This window comes from Armigeres subalbatus, chromosome 2, assembly GCF_024139115.2.
Source record: "Armigeres subalbatus isolate Guangzhou_Male chromosome 2, GZ_Asu_2, whole genome shotgun sequence".
NCBI lineage: Eukaryota > Metazoa > Arthropoda > Insecta > Diptera > Culicidae > Armigeres > Armigeres subalbatus.
The window spans coordinates 46,906,953-46,919,307 of NC_085140.1; the positions used below are offsets into that span (position 1 = coordinate 46,906,953).

The 12,355-nt window shown below is 38.2% G+C and overlaps 1 protein-coding gene across 1 annotated transcript in view; it reads left to right on the forward strand.

Moving 5' to 3' along the window:
* The first annotated feature begins 1,064 nt into the window (after positions 1-1,064).
* Positions 1,065-12,355, forward strand: part of LOC134218540 (mucin-2) — a 447,749-nt gene continuing 436,458 nt past the window's right edge. Inside the window, exon 1 of the mRNA XM_062697668.1 lies at positions 1,065-1,445. The gene's annotated coding sequence lies outside the window, so the exon portion shown is untranslated. The remainder of the gene's footprint in view (positions 1,446-12,355) is intronic.

The window sequence follows — 12,355 nt, forward strand, 5'->3', positions numbered from 1 at the left end:
GTTTACATTAAAAAAGTGGTGATATTTCTGTTAAATATCTTGGCTGTGCATATACACAGCACATGTTTCGAAATGAACAAATTGATATGAAATTTGCGAAAAAGAATCCACGTGTCTTGGAGGGACTCGAACCCTCAACCTCCTACTCTCTAGATAGGCGTGACAACCCCTACACAACAAGACCACTTAAAGGTCACGTTTGCGGAAAAGCCATCAGAATCCGAGTACCAACCTCCACCGCGGTTAGCTCTTTTTTTGCAAATTGAATATATTTCGGATGCTTGATTTGTTCAATCTTCACATGTGCTTTACTGTTGCATATCCACAGTCATGCGAGTGCACATTGCAAGTAATGGTGATATTTCGTTACCGGAAAACTCATGCGACAAAACGCCTTCTAGCCGGCAGCTCTTAAGGTAACGCACCACGCGTCGGCGAATCAGCATTCTGGTATGGACAGTGCGTGGAGACGCGTAGTACATTGTAAGTTAGTCCTCCTAGGGCGTTTTGCCTGGCCGAAATGTTAGATGTTTCATCAAAATGTGAACAGTTTTGGTTTTTCCAACTTTCCTATCTTTTATTTTGAAACTTTTTTCGCGTAACCTACATTTTTTTCCGGACATGTGAAATACGGATAAAATGAGGGAACACCCAAAATGCGTTTTGGAGCCTCTTCCCCTATAGCATTATTCGATCTCTCTCTATGAATGCACGAAATGCACAAAAGCATAAACTAGACCAGCACCAAACAGGTGAATAGTCGAATCGATTCATTATGGAAAATCATCTAAAAAAAGCAGCATCGAATGAAAAGCTCCTACTTCGGAAACCGAGCCCGATACGAGGAAAAATGTAAACAAACCGACGACGCATACGCCATTCCGGTTTTCGCTCCGAGTAGCGCACGATCGACAAAAGCTCCGATCGAGCGCACACGAAAGCTTCCACCCCTCGCCACGATCGACCGTCGGGGTTCGGTTGGGTGGCTCTTCGAGCGGCGGCGGGGTGGTTGTTCGTCGTGGCTTCGCTCATTCAATTCGTTCACCGCCTTGCTGCGTGCGATCTCCCAGCTCCGGCTGGCTTTTCCATTCAGTTGCCGTCGAAGTCTGTTCACGGGAGGTTCCAGAGCGTTGTGTAAAGAGTGAATCGCTGTTCGTCCGCGTCGATCCCGTTCGTCCGTCCGTCTGTCCGTCGTCGCGGAACTGATTGCACCTTCCTCGGCGGTGGAATTTGTGTTCGCGCGGACACCAAAACAAAAGAGACGAAGAAACAAAAACAATAACAGCGGGCCGTGCAAAGTTGAACGTGGGCCTGGGCGGGCGCTCGAGCTTGCGGTTTCCGAAGACGACGCACGTGAAAGTGAACTGGAATGTTTCGTGGATGGGTATTTTGGTTACTATTTTGCCAAATACAGTGAGAAGTGAAGGCGAAGATTTTACGTTGATGTAAGTTGAATGGCTGCTGGAGTGCCGTTTACTTTATTTAAGTCAACCACAGCGTTGAAGAGTTTTTTTGGAATGTTTATAAGTTTTGCTTTGACATGAAGAGATACTAAGTACGAGGAAAGCACAAAGTGATTAAACAACTTTTTTTTGCATGCTACGTGCGTAGGGAGAAGATCTACTTGGACAGCACCTCATATTTCCGTTCATGGATTATATTACTCTGTCGTGTTCCAACAGTTCAAACCAAATGATATGATTTTTTTTTGTCAACCTTTGGGTACTAATGATGTACCTATTAAAAGTCATGAAATTCGAAGGCAAGGATAGTGGTGTAGCCCAAATAGGTCTTTTTCAAACATACTAAGGACTAGCTTTGCAAGGAGAACAGTGATTATAACTGCGGAAAATTTTGGAATAAAAAGTAATAAAATAGTAATGCAATACAGTTACTAACTATAAGTTAGACTACTTTCATTCACATCATTGTGACGGAATTCGAAGAAAAATAAAAATAAAGTGATCGTTGATTTGGAATGTACGCCAAGTTGAAAAGAAGAATACCATTATTACCATTGCTGTGAATAAAATAGTAAATTTAAATAATTGAATCAGTTAGTTATAAAATTTTTATTGGTTTTATAATAAATGTTGAACAGAATATATGAAGCAAAATTACATATCAATCTCTTAGTGTGAAGGAAGAATGATAAGAGAAACGTAAAAAAATGGTATAAAAATTGTGTGATTTTGTGAAGTTATAGTGGTGGATGCTGATTGGATAAAGAATGGAGAATTAAACAGGTTTTAAAGGTTTTTTGATTTTAAAAGATTTATTATATCAAGCTGTTTAATAATTAATAATCAAAACAGTGTGTCCACAAAAAAAGGTTTTGAATAAGTAGTCACTTATGGATATGGCACAGTTTTATTGCTTTTAAAAGTAATATATTGAAAAAATTGAAGTTTTTTTTTCAAATTGAGAGGGAGGAGAGCGTTTCGGAAAAATGTGTTCAGTGAAGCATTTTGAAAGTTGCATATGGGTCTTTCCATAGAAGTGACCGAGAAAATTGCAAATTTGACATCGACTTCTTGAGAATTTTGACCAATTGTTTATGTATACCCTTAAATCCAAAATTTCGTAGTGATTGGACCTCCCGACCCTCCCCGCATGAAACCTTCAAAAGTTGTTAATATCTATGCTGCCGTGTCAAGCATATCTGTCCCATGTCGAAAAATATGCAACTGAGAAAAATGCGATTGAAGTTGGAAATATATTTTTCAGTTTGTAGCTAAATTTCCCCTTGAAATTTTGATTAATAAACGTATATCGATGAAAATAGTGTATTTCTAATGGCTTAGTATGTTTCAAAGGATAAACACTGTTTTTTAGTGAAATTTATTCAGTGGGACATTTATGCTGCGAAATTGAAGACAAAATTGAAAATTCCAAGCATATTTGTCCCAGTGCTAGAGTATCATCAGATTACTTTGCGCTTAGCAAAAGTTTAGTTGGGTTTGGATAGTAACCTGATTAAAATTAGATGCATTAGGTCTTTTCAAAGCGTCTTATAGTAAGGGGCTGTATACTAATAACGTAAGCTTTTGGGGGAGGGGTCTCTTACGCTCCATCGAAAAAAAAAAAATGTGTATAAGAAAGTTGACATGGGGACGAGTGTGTCTGAAAAACCCCAGAGATATTATACCTTACATAAGGGTAAGGACAGTGAGAATTAGTTTCTATACATAATTTGATCCTGAAATAAATTCAGGATAATTATGTTTCAGCGCAGATGGGTTTTTGGATGAAGCATCAAAATCAGGTTCCGTGGTAACTCAATACCGCAATACTGCGAAGGTTTTTGATGATTCCTATGGAGATTCGGAGGTGAACTAGCCTTGGGCTAAAAACCTCTTCAATAAAGATAATAATAATAATAATGATTCCTATGGAATTTATTTCAGACTAGCAGACCCGACAAACCTTGTTTTGCCTGAAATCAATTTATAATCTGATTAGTTATCAAGTTGTGTCGAAATTTATGTTCCATTTGTTTGGGTGCCCCCCTTTCCAGAAGGGAGAGGGGTTTCGAACCATCACAGAAACATATCTTTCCTTCCAAAACCTCCACATTCCAGATTTGGTTCCACTTGCTTGATTAATTCTCGAGTTATGAAGAAAATAGTGTATCATTTGTAGGGGAGCCCCCCTTTTCAAAGGAGGGAGGGGCCTCGAACCATCTTAAGAACCTTCCCCGGCCCCAAAAACCTCTGCATACAAATTTTTACGCCGATCGGTTCAGTAGTTTCCGAGTCTATATGGTTCAGACAGACAGAAATTCATTTTTATTTTTATTTTTATTTTATTTATATTTATATAAGAAAAAGAAGAAGAAGAAGATTAGCATCTGACTTGTCGAGTGGAAACTTCCACCTGTGTGGGGTGCGTGTATGAACATTTGTAAACACATATTTAGGACCATTTTTTTCGTAATAAGTTGCACTCGAAGGGAAACTCGGCCCCATTGTTTGCTATTGAAAATCGATTAGTCACTTCGTTCCGAAGCTATTGCAAAAATCTTGCATATATGCAAATGAATTGGGTCTACCTTATAGCCATGCGCTTAGAAGCACGACTACAAAGCGATGATGCATAGGTGGCTTGGTTGGACTCACGGCCAAAGGAATTTTCGGGTGCTATTAGGCATAAAAGTATTATCGTGTTAGCCTCATCATATACGAATGCAAAAATGGTAATGCCAATGAGGAAAGAAGAAAAAGTGTAAATAAATACATAGAATGCGAATAAAAATGAGAGACTATTCTCACTTAAGTTTTAATATAAATCATCTAAATATGCTTCAATTATTACTTTTCAATTTTCATGATGCACAAGAATGGCGTCAACAATGTTAGGTGGATTAACCTTTTATTACCCATTGAAACTATACCACAACCCATATTCTTTCTCTGAATGATTTAATAATGAAAATTGGCCTCTTCGAAGTAATTTAATACATGTTGTATGAAATTTGTTTCAGTGGGACAGTTATGCTTGGAAATTCTACAATGGGACAAAATGACCCGATATTTTTTCGCTAAGTTTTCGAACAAACTATATGTATTTATTTGTTCACAATAAAATATACATTAATTTAGAACGTTTGGTGCATAAAACACAAAAATGATAAAAATCGACATGGGACAGATATGCTTGGGACGGCAGTATGGAACTGTGAGGTCTAGGATGAATTTAAGATAATCATTCAAAAGAAGATTTTTAAAGGAATTTTTGAAAAAAAAATTGCATTGCATTTTAAATGCATTTTTCACCCAATGAGTATATTTTTATTTGAAAAATAACACCACCAACTATTCTTTGGCCATTTTTACATTGGAAACGTTTAAAATCCCGAGGTACTCTGTTTCGATCTTGAGATACAGGGTTTTAAAAATGAAAAGTACTTTCTTCGCTATAAACATTACTGATTTTTACTAATTTTCGGACCTACACACATATATGCATTGACCCATACATTGTCATGCGCTTTGAAATCTCCAAATCTACGAGCAAAATCATTTTTCATCGTTTGGAGTGCGTCAACGTATTTTTTAGTCGACACGCTGCAAATTCCGAGAGTAGGGAAATGAACAAAATTTAGAATTTCCATCTGTTTCTCCTGTAAGAGCTTGTTTTCAAACGTATTGTTTCGATTAAGCATGCTGTACACCAATTTGACTTTACCCTGGAGATTTAAATTCGAATCAGGAAAGCCAGATCTGCCATCCACTCTGCATTATCGAAACACTTCGCTGGTTTACCTTTACTATCCATGAATTCGACAATTTCTTTCCGAAGATTAAATACGCGACGTAGCACCTTTCCCTGCTCAGCCAACGCACCTCAGTATAATATGGTACGTCACCATATTCTGCATTCGTGTCTATGGAAGTGTCTGAAATTCTTGATGGTTCAATGCGTGTGATAGGATTAAATTAAATATTTTGATGACATCTTTGAATCCCACCTTTTAGGACAAAGGTTCACCTGATGCACGATGTAATGATACTGGGAGAATCGCTCCGATACTTCTGGTAATTTTCGAAGATGGGCAATTGCACCTTCATGCTTTCCTATGAATAATGATTTTTTTTCATTATTAAAATGATTAGGAGCAGAGAAAAAGCTCAAACATAATTTATAAATTTATAAATAAATAATTGTAAAGTATGTTGCAAAGAAAAATACTTTTGGTACTAAATTTTCCTAGGTCGAAAGTCTTATGAAGTTGAACATGCTTCATCCATTTGTATGTAACCCTCCAAAAATTGTGTGAATCTTTGGTCGGGTTTCGCGCGTTTGTGTCCGCCCTTAGCTGAAAACTTGTATTGTCCAAAAATGGCACTGACTGCATCAAGAAGTATATAAACTTACGGCTTGATGTCAGCGCCTAATACAGCAGATGTCCATATTAAAATATGATAATGCCAGAGCAATCAAAAGGCGCGCTAAAAATAACGAAAGTTCCATCGGTAACGGCTCCGGATATTTACTTCAGCGGTAGATCTAACTTATCTAGAACAGCTCACAAAGCATTGAAGATATCAATGTCCTTCGTCGTTACTTTCATGGGGAAAATGCTTGCTAATAACTTAGTCATCTCGAATTTCCTGCACCCAACCAGCGGATGGCAGATTTCAATACAGTTCTGCATAAGAACCTTACAGAAACTGTACATATGCAATTTCGGTAAATGTTTTCTAAATATGCGTTAACGATTTTGCTGAACTAGCGTTTTTTTAGGTCCCACTTGCCCCGGGGTACCTTATGTGAATATGTACGTTATGTGGAAGATATTGATTTGGAAAATGTATTGGAGGTAACCACTTTCCCTTCGATGGGACTCGAACCCATGACCCTACAGTAATCTAGACTGGTGCTTTAACCAACTAGAGGCTACTGAACGAGCTCGAGCTTCCCAAATTGGACGCATAGTCAAATCACTCGCAATTCATTTCTCAAGCCAATACAAGCCGCCAAGCCAAGCCGCCAGACATTCTAAATACGCACGCTCCTCTAATGTGGATGTGTACTATACACATGTGGAAGTATTTTTGGTCTCGGAGTTCCACCGGCATTTCCATTAAGAATTTCTCTAGGACTTCCTTCGAGAATAATTCCGGTAGTTCTATCGGTAGTTCCTCTGAAAATTCTTCCGGGAATTTCGGCAAAATTGGAATTTATTTAGGCTTCTTCAGGAATTTATATAGATTTTCCACCAGAAGATCCTGCGAGAATTTCTCTGCGAGCTCCTCAGGGAATTCTCCGGGAGGTCCTCTGATGATGATGATGGTCCAGCTACAAACCCCAACAAAGGTTTCAGCTAGACGAGATTTGTCTATAAGATGAAGTTTCCCCGGGGTTCCATTGAAAATTCTCTCGGGAGTTTCTTCAGAAATTCTTCCAGAAAATTCCTTCGATAGTTCCTCCGGAAATTCCTCCAGGAGTTCCACCAGAAGCTATTCCAGGAAATTATTTAGGCTTTTTTCAGGAAATCATTTAGGCTTTCTTCAGAAATTAAGCTGGAAATTCCTTCCGAAGTTCTTCCGATAGTTTCTGTGGGAGCTCATCCGGGAGGTCCTCTAGGAATTCTTCTAGGAGTTCCTCTTGAGATTCCTCCGGGAGTTCTTACGGGAGATCTTACGGGAGCTCCTCCGGCAGTTCCTTCGAGAATTCCTCCGGGAGATCCACCAGCAGTTTCTACGAGAATCCCTCCGGGAGTTTCACCGGCAGTTTCTCCGGGTGTTTCTCTGAAAAGGAACTCCCGGAGGAATTCCCAGAGTAATTTCCGGAGGAACTCCCGGGGGATTTTCTATAGGAATTTCCGGAGAAATTATCAGAGGAATTCTCGGAGGAACTGCCAGTGGAACTTCTGGAGGAATTTATTGAAGAACTACAGGAAGAATTTCCTGAGGAAATCCTGGAGGAACTCTCGTAAGAATTCTAGGATGAACTCCCAAAGGAACTTCCGTAAGAATTTCAGGAGGAACTCCTGGAAGAATTCTTAAAAGAACCTCCCGGAGGAATTCCCGTAAGAACTCCCAGAGAAATTCTCCGAGGAACTTCTGGAGGAATTAGTAGATAAATGCCTAAAGCAATGCTAAATGAATTCCTTGAAGAAATCCTGATTGAATTCCCGAAGGAACTTCTGGTGGAACTTCACAGGAACATCCGGTGGAATACTCTAGAGGAAGAGAAAAAATATTTCTGAAAGAACTTCCGAAATCCCATTTCCCGTGAAATTTCTGCCAAATATCGTCCAGGAATTCCCTGTAAAGTTCCTGAAGGTATTACCGGAGAATTTCTTGGAAAAACTCTTGGAAAAACTTCCGGAGGAACTCCCACAAGCACTTCCGGAGGATTCCCACATGGAAGTCCTGAAATAATTCTTAGAGAAGTTCCTAAAGGAATTTCCCAAAAAATATATGAAGGAATTCCCAGAAAAATACCAGGAGAAATTAATGCAGAAATTCCCAGATGAAATCCTGAAAGTATTCCCAGATGAATTGCTGAAGAAAATCCCTGCGGATTTTCGAACGATTTTCAGAGGAATTTGTGGATAACTTTCCGGAGGAATTCAAAAGTTCCCAGGGGAGCTTCTAGAAGGATTTCAAGGAGAATTTTTGAGCCCGAAATGTTTCGAGTTGTTTTGAACTTTCATATATTATGGATCCTGGATGCCCTAATAAGTTTTGGGAATCTTTTGAATTTCAACCACCTATTTCTGTATATGATTTTATCGTAAAGTGCACATGTTTGTGGGAATTCATTTCAGTATCCGTTCAATCTTTCCACAATTTGCCTATGCCCTTGGAGTTGTGTCTATAAGACAGATTGGTCTATGCGCCGATGCGACATGTGATGGGTTTGCTATAGCCCATTAATATAATTTCTACCCTAAAAAAAATCGAACATTTTACCACCTTATTAGCGGTAATGTGATAAATATGATCCAATCAAACACACTCATCCCTATTCTCTTTTCTCAAGCACGTGCTTTCTGTTTTAGCCCACAGTACCGCAGTGGGTTTGTTTACCAGCCGATCATTGCTACAACGGCTCTAATTGATCGGCTTTGTCCCGCATACTCAAAGGACGATATGTGACGTCAGGCACCCACCGGTGGTAGGCAGTAGGCAGAAAGTAAAAATAAAAAAATAAAAATAATCCAACATTCCTTCAGGGGTTCCGACGGGAATCCTCCAGGCTGACCAGATCATTTCGGTTATAAAACGGGACAAACGCGCTTGCACAACGCGACATGCCAAAAGACCTTGTGATAAAATTCAAGAGCTGTGTAAATTTCAAAATTTTCATTTTCCGTGTAAGAAATTAGAAATCATTCACCACCATAATCTTCTATTGTATTAAGTTAGTTGAGGAAATTATTGGTCAAAATCAAAAACTTCCTTTCTGAGTCAAAGTACCTGGCCTAAGGCCGGTTTTGTGCATTAGAAGACTAGGGAACATATTTTTAGAAAAAAAATGTAAAAAGACAAATGCAAAAAGAGCAATAGGGTGGGATTATTTCCATGAATATGGTTGGCCCATGCCAATAAATGTTAAATCTCTTCAATTCACAGTAATTTTGATCGAAATTGATTTAAATGACACTGAAAGTAGCCTCACACCTCGGGAATCTTGTTCGTTGATTTTGTCCCCATGTGTTCCCAGAAAAAGCAATTGTTTTGCGAAAAGGTGCGATTCAAATATGACGTCCACTACTTTTTGAGATTTCTAGATGTATATGCACTGTCACACCCTCCACTCTTAAACCTATGACGCCATTTTTGAAAGACCCCAAAGTAAAAAACGGCCAATTTATAGATCTCCGCCGGATTGTATTTTAAATCGGGTAGTATATTGCATAGGAGCGATATTTGCAGACAAGCTTTTGATTTGTAAACTAGCCTTAAAGTACATAGAGAACCTTAAATCTAGCCTATGATCCGACCAAATTTTCCGTCGGTTTGAAACTGCCTTAAGCTCGATTTTGTACAGTTGATTTATACATTATTTTTTCATGCCGTCGTTTTTTACAGTAGATGTTTTCAAAATATTCAGGCCTATTTAGAAAGACTTTGTTTGATTCTTAATGTGTCGAGAAGAATCAAATGATTGAAAATATGTGGTAAAACAGATTTGAAAAAAATGGATTTCCTTGATTCCTTTCTTTTGAATTTGTTTGAATAATATTTGGGAGCTCTTTGGAAGATTCAATGAAAAAAACGGGACAAATTGAGCATTTTCTAGATTACGACGGGACAACACAATAAGGTCTAAAAAACGGGCCTATTCCGATGAGAATCCTTCTATGATTCCGATTTGATTTTAGGGATTCTGACGGGAATCTCCAGGGATTCTGAAGGAAATCCACCTGGGATTCCGACGGGAATGTTCCAGGGAGTCCGAAGGGAATGTTCCAGGGGTTCCAATGAGAATCTTCTAGGGATCCTCCATCCTCCAAGAATTCTTAGAGGAATATTTCAGGAATTTGGACGCGGGAATATTCCAGTAGATCCGACGGGAATGTTCCAGGAGCTCCGACGGGAATTTTCCAGAGGTTCTGTTGGAAATCCTCCAGGTATGTAGAAGCAAATCTTCGAACGATTCCGAAGCAAATCTTCGAACGATTCCGAAGCAAATCTTTGAATGGTTTAGGCATTCTGAAGCAAATCCTTCATGGATTACGAAGGGTATCGCCCAAAGATTCCCAAGGGTATCCCCCAACGATACCGAAAAGAATGCAGTGTCAATGCTTCTGGATTCTGGTTGGAATACTTCGATGATTCTGAAAGGATTTCTGTAGAGATTCCAATGAGAACTCTTCTCGGATCTGGTGAGAATTCCTCTCAGATTCTGATGATAATCATTATCAGATTCTAATGGGATTAATTTGTTTTCCACTCATTTCTTTAAGATAGGGTGAATATGGGAGATAACTCTTTTGTTTTCAAACTTTTTAAGTAATTCTTTATGTTATATGTTGGAAATTGATATCACTTTTTCTTGATTAATGAGGGCTATTTTTTTTTCTAGGGAGGGCTAAGCCCCCCTAGCCCCCTCTTATTCACGCCAAGAAGAAAACGTGAAGAAAAAAAAATTCCGATGAGGAATTTTTATTTGAGCCAACATGAATGCCACGAATTCGTCTTTAAAATATATTAAACTATCGAATCACGCCGCAGAAATGTTTCCATCAGAGTTGAAGATCCGGTGGTGATGAGCTAAAAGTATTGCAATCTAGTGTTCAGTTGGAACGTGACAATTCAATTGCCACCATGTTGTTTTTCCACTCGATTGCTCAGGCGAGGATCCATCCAGTGTTTCCATATTAATTTGGTGTAACATCTACCAAAATAATGCCTTACAACTTTTGGAATCATTTGTAAAGATTTCGGCATTCAGCTTTTTGAGTAGAAACATTCAAAAAGAATTTCTTGCGTTTGTCTTCTTCTTTGTTGGGTGGCACATTACCGCATTGCTTTGTATTTATTTCTTCTAAATCTATTAACTGCGAGATTCCTGAGTCAAGTGATCATTTTTGCATTTTGCACCCTTTTGTCTTTGATCTATAACTTTGGCGCTAGTTGATCTTATGCCAACATTTGTATACCAATGGAAAGCTAGACTAATAGCCGTACTACTAGCAAAAAAAATAGTTTGACTTTTTCGGTTCGAAAAAAAAATTACATTTTTTCAAATTTGACATTTTTGGACGTTTCAATTTTGTGGTTCGGTTGTGGGCACCCATGAAAACTCAGCTAAAAATAAAGATGCATGACTAGAATCCACCCATTTAAAGAAAAGGAATAATTTATTCATTGTAATAGCCAGGAGGTACTAAAATAAGATCAATCCACCTAGCAGTGATGTTGCCTCCATCGGTGCCTTAGGGAGGATATCACATAAGAAAAGTCTTAAATAGCACTTTAGGTAAATGAGTTTCAATTTTTCATTGATTTACCATTTATTGATAAACCTCACAGTCAAAAAAATCCTGTTCAAACACCCTATCGGTAATAGCACCTCCCCAATCTGACCAATCTTCAACAGTAAACAATGGGATAAAATTCCTCGTCGAATGCAACTTGTTGCAAGCAAATCAGTCAACGATTTGTTCCAAAAAGTGTGGATATAATAACTAGACATACCCATAGAACAAAAATATGAATTAAACTCACTATTTCAATCAATTATGTCTAATTAATTATAAAAACTGCATAAAAACGTCATTTGAAATAAGTTAGGGGACAACTAAAATGATATTCAATGATTTGTCTATAAAATAAGGGTGCCCATAACCGAACCAATAAAGGTGCCCACAACCGAATTTCGCAGCCTTTTTAGAAAACGAAGAATAAAAATTTCGCGCTAAAATTTTAATGGCAATCGTCATTGAGTCTCAAAATAGATTAAATTTACTTTATAAATATGCATTGGAACTCACTTTTTGAATTAAATCACTTCAATTTATGACAATTTGAAAAAGGCAAAAAAAAACTTTCGTGTTGTTTTTTTTTTGTAAAAAAAATTGATTTGTTCCTAGTTCAGCGTAGAGATCCCCATCCGGTTTGGTATTGAGCACAAAACATCATGTTACAATAGCAAACTAATAACGGTTGTCAAAATGACAGCATCTGTTATCTGTCAAAAGATACGTAGGGGTGCCCACTACCGAACGGTGCCCACAACCGAACCTCCTCCCCTATATATCAAGAAGCTAACACGATAAAACTGGTATCCTCAGGAATGTCAAGCAAATTTTCGAGCCCGAACCAAGCATAATCTTTCTTTGCAGTCAAAAAAATTTCCGCTTTGTTTATCGATATTTTTTAGCAAAATCTACTTC